The sequence below is a fragment of the Procambarus clarkii genome, chromosome 78 (assembly GCF_040958095.1).
Source record: "Procambarus clarkii isolate CNS0578487 chromosome 78, FALCON_Pclarkii_2.0, whole genome shotgun sequence".
Classification (NCBI taxonomy): Eukaryota; Metazoa; Arthropoda; class Malacostraca; order Decapoda; family Cambaridae; genus Procambarus; species Procambarus clarkii.
The window spans coordinates 673945-682603 of NC_091227.1; positions in this window are offsets into that span (position 1 = coordinate 673945).

Sequence of the window (8659 nt, forward strand, 5' to 3'; positions counted from 1 at the left end):
TAACTAAAATGTTCCTGGTTTTCCGTTTATATTACCGATAGATGTACACGAAAATCGCTCTATTCCGGCTGAAACGTCGATATATGCAATAAAAACAGAACTTCTCCCCCTTTCAATATCTTACTCAGTATTTTAACGAGAAACAAATAGTTGATTGAAAATGAAGTATTTAAGGTTATTAACTAATCAATTATGTGTTTGCATCATTTTTATCGTATATATATGAATTAATACCCATGGACTGAAAATTCAAAAAACGTGGAAAAACGGCAAAATATTGCCTAATTCGATGATATTTTGTTTAAATCACATGAAGGAAAAGGAGATGATAAACGTTAAAATATTGCTAAATTCGATGATTTTTCGTACGAAGCAAAATGCAAGAAAACTTGCTTAAAATGCAATATTATGCGAAATTCTGAGATTTGAAGGCCAAATCACAAATCGTGATACTACATGAAATAGTATCGAAATATTGGTATAAATGAATATATTTACGTAATATCAAACTACATGAAAAACGTGAAAAAAGTCACTATATAACCATATTTGAGGATTTTAACTTCAAATCATAGAGCGAGGTTTCGTATTATTTAGTTCCAAGAAAAGACATATGACAATGTTGTTTCCAATACAAATGATAAAAAACAAATGATAAGATAATGAATGTGTTTTCATTAGAGTTAACTATAATGTTCTTGATTTTCCGTTTATATTAACGAGGGAAGATGTACACGTAAAACCGCTCTAATCCGGCTGTAACGTCGATATATGCAATAAAAACCGAACTTCTCCCCTTTTCAATATCTTACTCAGTATTTTAACGAGAAACAAATAGATGATTGAAAATGAAGTATTTAAGGTTATTATCTAATCAATTATGTGTTTGCATCATTTTTATCGTATATATATGAATTAAAACCCATGGACTGAAAATTCACAAAAACTTGGAAAACGGCCAAATATTGCCTACTTCGATGATATTTTCTTTAAATCACATGAAGGAAAAGGAGATGATAAACGTTAAAATATTGCTATATTCGATGATTTTTCGTACGAAACAAAATGCAAGAAAACTTGCTTAAAATGCAATATTACGCGAAATTCTGAGATTTGAAGGGCAAATCACATATCGTGATACTACATGAAATAGGATCGGAATATTGGTAAAAATGAATATATTTGCGAAATATCAAACTACATGATTAACGTGAAAAAGTTACTATTTTACCATATTTGACTATTTTACCTTCAAATCATAGAGCGAGGTTTCGTATTATTTAGATCCAAGAAAAGACATATGACAATGTTGTTTCCAATACAAATGATAAAAAACAATGTGTTTTCATTAGAATTAACTATAATGTTCTTGATTTTCCGTTTATATTAACGATGGAAGATGTACACGTAAAACCGCTCTAATCCGGCTGAAACGTCGATATATGCAATAAAAACCGAACTTCTCCCCTTTTCAATATCTTACTCAGTATTTTAACGAGAAACAAATAGATGTTTGAAAATGAAGTATTTAAGGTTATTATCTAATCAATTATGTGTTTGCATCAATTTTATCGTATATATATATGAATTAATACCCATAGACGGAAAATTCACAAAAACGTGGAAAACGGCAAAATATTGCCTAATTCGATGATATTTTGTTTAAATCACATGAAGGGAAAGGGGATGATAAACGTCAAAATATTGCAAAATTCGATGATTTTCCGTACGAAACAAAATGCAAGAAAACTTGCTTAAAATGCAATATTATGCGAAATTATGAGATTTGAAGGCCAAATCACATATCGTGATACTACATGAAATAGTATCGAAATATTGGTAAAAATGAATATATTTACGTAATATCAAACTACATGAAAAACGTGAAAAAAGTCACTATATAACCATATTTGAGGATTTTAACTTCAAATCATAGAGGGAGGTTTCGTATTATTTAGTTCCAAGAAAAGACATATGACAATGTTGTTTCCAATACAAATGATAAAAAACAATGTGTTTTCATTAGAATTAACTATAATGTTCTTGATTTTCCGTTTATATTAACGAGGGAAGATGTACACGTAAAACCGCTCTAATCCGGCTGAAACGTCGATATATGCAATAAAAACCGAACTTCTCCCCTTTTCAACATCTTACTCAGTATTTTAACGAGAAACAAATAGATGATTGAAAATGAAGTATTTAAGGTTATTATCTAATCAATTATGTGTTTGCATAATTTTTATCGTATATATATGAATTAATACCCATGGACTGAAAATTCACAAAAACCTGGAAAACGGCAAAATATTGCCTAATTCGATGATATTTTGTTTAAATCACATGAAGGAAAAGTGAATGATAAACATCAAAATATTGCTAAATTCGATGATTTTCCGTACGAAACAAAATGCAAGAAAACTTGCTTAAAATGCAATATTATGCGAAATTCTGAGATTTGAAGGGCAAATCACATATCGTGTTACTACATGAAATAGAATCGGAATATTGGTACAAATGAATATATTTGCGTAATATCAAACTACATGATTAACGTGAAAAAGTTACTATTTTACCATATTTGAGGATTTTACCTTCAAATCATAGAGCGAGGTTTCGTATTATTTAGATCCAAGAAAAGACATATGACAATTTTGTTTCCAATACAACTGATAAAAAACAATGTGTTTTCATTAGAATTAACTATAATGTTCTTGATTTGCCGTTTATATTAACGAGGGAAGATGTACACGTAAAACCGCTCTAATCCGGCTGAAACGTCGATATATGCAATAAAAACCGAACTTCTCCCCTTTTCAATATCTTACTCAGTATTTTAACGAGAAACAAATAGATGTTTGAAAATGAAGTATTTAAGGTTATTATCTAATCAATTATGTGTTTGGATTAATTTTATCGTATATATATATGAATTAATACCCATAGACGGAAAATTCACAAAAACGTGGAAAACGGCAAAATATTGCCTAATTCGATGATATTTTGTTTAAATCACATGAAGGGAAAGGGGATGATAAACGTCAAAATATTGCTAAATTCGATGATTTTCCGTACGAAACAAAATGCAAGAAAACTTGCTTAAAATGCAATATTATGCGAAATTCTGAGATTTCAAGGCCAAATCACATATCGTGATACTACATGAAATAGTATAGAAATATTGGTAAAAATGAATATATTTACGTAATATCAAACTACATGAAAAACGTGAAAAAAGTCACTATATAACCATATTTGAGGATTTTAACTTCAAATCATAGAGCGAGGTTTCGTATTATTTAGTTCCAAGAAAAGACATATGACAATGTTGTTTCCAATACAAATGATAAAAAACAATGTGTTTTCATTAGAATTAACTAAAATGTTCCTGGTTTTCCGTTTATATTACCGATAGATGTACACGAAAATCGCTCTATTCCGGCTGAAACGTCGATATATGCAATAAAAACAGAACTTCTCCCCTTTTCAATATCTTACTCAGTATTTTAACGAGAAACAAATAGTTGATTGAAAATGAAGTATTTAAGGTTATTATCTAATCAATTATGTGTTTGCATCATTTTTATCGTATATATATGAATTAATACCCATGGACTGAAAATTAAAAAAACGTGGAAAAACGGCAAAATATTGCCTAATTGGATGATATTTTGTTTAAATCACATGAAGGAAAAGGGGATGATAAACGTCAAAATATTGCTAAATTCGATAATTTTTCGTACGAAACAAAATGCAAGAAAACTTGCTTAAAATGCAATATTACGCGAAATTCTGAGATTTGAAGGGCAAATCACATATCGTGTTACTACATGAAATAGAATCGGAATATTGGTACAAATGAATATATTTGCGTAATATCAAACTACATGATTAACGTGAAAAAGTTACTATTTTACCATATTTGAGGATTTTACCTTCAAATCGTAGAGCGAGGTTTCGTATTATTTAGATCCAAGAAAAGACATATGACAATGTTGTTTAAAATACAACTGATAAAAAACAATGTGTTTTCATTAGAATTAACTATAATGTTCTTGATTTTCCGTTTATATTAACGATGGAAGATGTACACGTAAAACCGCTCTAATCCGGCTGAAACGTCGATATATGCAATAAAAACCGAACTTCTCCCCTTTTCAGTATCTTACTCAGTATTTTAACGAGAAACAAATAGATGATTGAAAATGAAGTATTTAAGGTTATTATCTAATCAATTATGTGTTTGCATCATTTTTATCGTATATATATATGAATTAATACCCATGGACGGAAAATTCACAAAAACGTGGAAAACGGCAAAATATTGCCTAATTCGATGATATTTTGTTTAAATCACATGAAGGAAAAGGAGATGATAAACGTTAAAATATTGCTAAATTCGAAGATTTTTAGTACGAAGCAAAATGCAAGAAAACTTTCTTAAAATGCAATATTATGCGAAATTCTGAGATTTGAAGGCCAAATCACATATCGTGATACTACATGAAATAGTATCGAAATATTGGTAAAAATGAATATATTTACGTAATATCAAACTACATGAAAAACGTGAAAAAAGTCACTATATAACCATATTTGAGGATTTTAACTTCAAATCATAGAGCGAGGTTTCGTATTATTTAGTTCCAAGAAAAGACATATGACAATGTTGTTTCCAATACAAATGATAAAAAACAATGTGTTTTCATTAGAATTAACTATAATGTTCTTGATTTTCCGTTTATATTAACGAGGGAAGATGTATACGTAAAACCGCTCTAATCCGGCTGTAACGTCGATATATGCAATAAAAACCGAACTTCTCCCCTTTTCAATATCTTACTCAGTATTTTAACGAGAAACAAATAGATGATTGAAAATGAAGTATTTAAGGTTATTATCTAATCAATTATGTGTTTGCATCATTTTTATCGTATATATATGAATTAAAACCCATGGACTGAAAATTCACAAAAACTTGGAAAACGGCCAAATATTGCCTACTTCGATGATATTTTCTTTAAATCACATGAAGGAAAAGGAGATGATAAACGTCAAAATATTGCTATATTCGATGATTTTTCGTACGAAACAAAATGCAAGAAAACTTGCTTAAAATGCAATATTACGCGAAATTCTGAGATTTGAAGGGCAAATCACATATCGTGATACTACATGAAATAGGATCGGAATATTGGTAAAAATGAATATATTTGCGAAATATCAAACTACATGATTAACGTGAAAAAGTTACTATTTTACCATATTTGACTATTTTACCTTCAAATCATAGAGCGAGGTTTCGTATTATTTAGATCCAAGAAAAGACATATGACAATGTTGTTTCCAATACAAATGATAAAAAACAATGTGTTTTCATTAGAATTAACTATAATGTTCTTGATTTTCCGTTTATATTAACGATGGAAGATGTACACGTAAAACCGCTCTAATCCGGCTGAAACGTCGATATATGCAATAAAAACCGAACTTCTCCCCTTTTCAATATCTTACTCAGTATTTTAACGAGAAACAAATAGATGTTTGAAAATGAAGTATTTAAGGTTATTATCTAATCAATTATGTGTTTGCATCAATTTTATCGTATATATATATGAATTAATACCCATAGACGGAAAATTCACAAAAACGTGGAAAACGGCAAAATATTGCCTAATTCGATGATATTTTGTTTAAATCAGATGAAGGGAAAGGGGATGATAAACGTCAAAATATTGCTAAATTCGATGATTTTCCGTACGAAACAAAATGCAAGAAAACTTGCTTAAAATGCAATATTATGCGAAATTATGAGATTTGAAGGCCAAATCACATATCGTGATACTACATGAAATAGTATCGAAATATTGGTAAAATGAATATATTTACGTAATATCAAACTACATGAAAAACGTGAAAAAAGTCACTATATAACCATATTTGAGGATTTTAACTTCAAATCATAGAGGGAGGTTTCGTATTATTTAGTTCCAAGAAAAGACATATGACAATGTTGTTTCCAATACAAATGATAAAAAACAATGTGTTTTCATTAGAATTAACTATAATGTTCTTCATTTTCCGTTTATATTAACGAGGGAAGATGTACACGTAAAACCGCTCTAATCCGGCTGAAACGTCGATATATGCAATAAAAACCGAACTTCTCCCCTTTTCAACATCTTACTCAGTATTTTAACGAGAAACAAATAGATGATTGAAAATGAAGTATTTAAGGTTATTATCTAATCAATTATGTGTTTGCATAATTTTTATCGTATATATATGAATTAATACCCATGGACTGAAAATTCCCAAAAACCTGGAAAACGGCAAAATATTGCCTAATTCGATGATATTTTGTTTAAATCACATGAAGGAAAAGTGAATGATAAACGTCAAAATATTGCTAAATTCGATGATTTTCCGTACGAAACAAAATGCAAGAAAACTTGCTTAAAATGCAATATTATGCGAAATTCTGAGATTTGAAGGGCAAATCACATATCGTGTTACTACATGAAATAAAATCGGAATATTGGTACAAATGAATATATTTGCGTAATATCAAACTACATGATTAACGTGAAAAAGTTACTATTTTACCATATTTGAGGATTTTACCTTCAAATCATAGAGCGAGGTTTTGTATTATTTAGATCCAAGAAAAGACATATGACAATTTTGTTTCCAATACAACTGATAAAAAACAATGTGTTTTCATTAGAATTAACTATAATGTTCTTGATTTTCCGTTTATATTAACGATGGAAGATGTACACGTAAAACCGCTCTAATCCGGCTGAAACGTCGATATATGCAATAAAAACCGAACTTCTCCCCTTTTCAATATCTTACTCAGTATTTTAACGAGAAACAAATAGATGATTGAAAATGAAGTATTTAAGGTTATTATTTAATCAATTATGTGTTTGCATCATTTTTATCGTATATATATATGAATTAATACCCATGGACGGAAAATTCACAAAAACGTGGAAAACGGCAAAATATTGCCTAATTCGATGACATTTTGTTTAAATCACATGAAGGAAAAGGAGATGATAAACGTTAAAATATTGCTAAATTCGATGATTTTTCGTACGAAGCAAAATGCAAGAAAACTTGCTTAGAATGCAATATTATGCGAAATTTTGAGATTTGAAGGCCAAATCACATATCGTGATACTACATGAAATAGTATCGAAATATTGGTAAAAATGAATATATTTACGTAATATCAAACTACATGAAAAACGTGAAAAAAGTCACTATATAACCATATTTGAGGATTTTAACTTCAAATCATAGAGCGAGGTTTCGTATTATTTAGATCCAAGAAAAGACATATGACAATGTTGTTTCCAATACAAATGATAAAAAACAATGTGTTTTCATTAGAATTAACTATAATGTTCTTGATTTTCCGTTTATATTAACGATGGAAGATGTACACGTAAAACCGCTCTAATCCGGCTGAAACGTCGATATATGCAATAAAAACCGAACTTCTCCCCTTTTCAATATCTTACTTAGTATTTTAACGAGAAACAAATAGATGATTGAAAATGAAGTATTTAAGGTTATTATCTAATCAATTATGTGTTTGCATCATTTTTATCGTATACATATATGAATTAATACCCATGGACGGAAAATTCACAAAAACGTGGAAAACGGCAAAATATTGCCTAATTCGATGATATTTTGTTTAAATCACATGAAGGAAAAGGAGATGATAAACGTTAAAATATTGCTAAATTCGATGATTTTTCGTACGAAGCAAAATGCAAGAAAACTTGCTTAAAATGCAATATTATGCGAAATTCTGAGATTTGAAGGCCAAATCACATATCGTGATACTACATGAAATAGTATCGAAATATTGGTAAAAATGAATATATTTACGTAATATCAAACTACATGAAAAACGTGAAAAAATTCACTATATAACCATATTTGAGGATTTTAACTTCAAATCATAGAGCGAGGTTTCGAATTATTTAGTTCCAAGAAAAGACATATGACAATGTTGTTTCCAATACAAATGATAAAAAACAAATGATAAGATTTTCATTAGAATTAACTATAATGTTCTTGATTTTCCGTTTATATTAACGAGGGAAGATGTACACGTAAAACCGCTCTAATCCGGCTGAAACGTCGATATATGCAATAAAAACCGAACTTCTCCCCTTTTCAACATCTTACTCAGTATTTTAACGAGAAACAAATAGATGATTGAAAATGAAGTATTTAAGGTTATTATCTAATCAATTATGTGTTTGCATAATTTTTATCGTATATATATGAATTAATACCCATGGACTGAAAATTCACAAAAACGTGGAAAACGGCAAAATATTGCCTAATTCGATGATATTTTGTTTAAATCACATGAAGGAAAAGGAGATGATAAACGTCAAAATATTGCTATATTCGATGATTTTTCGTACGAAACAAAATGCAAGAAAACTTGCTTAAAATGCAATATTATGCGAAATTCTGAGATTTCAAGGCCAAATCACATATCGTGATACTACATGAAATAGTATAGAAATATTGGTAAAAATGAATATATTTACGTAATATCAAACTACATGAAAAACGTGAAAAAAGTCACTATTTAACCATATTTGAGGATTTTAACTTCAAATCA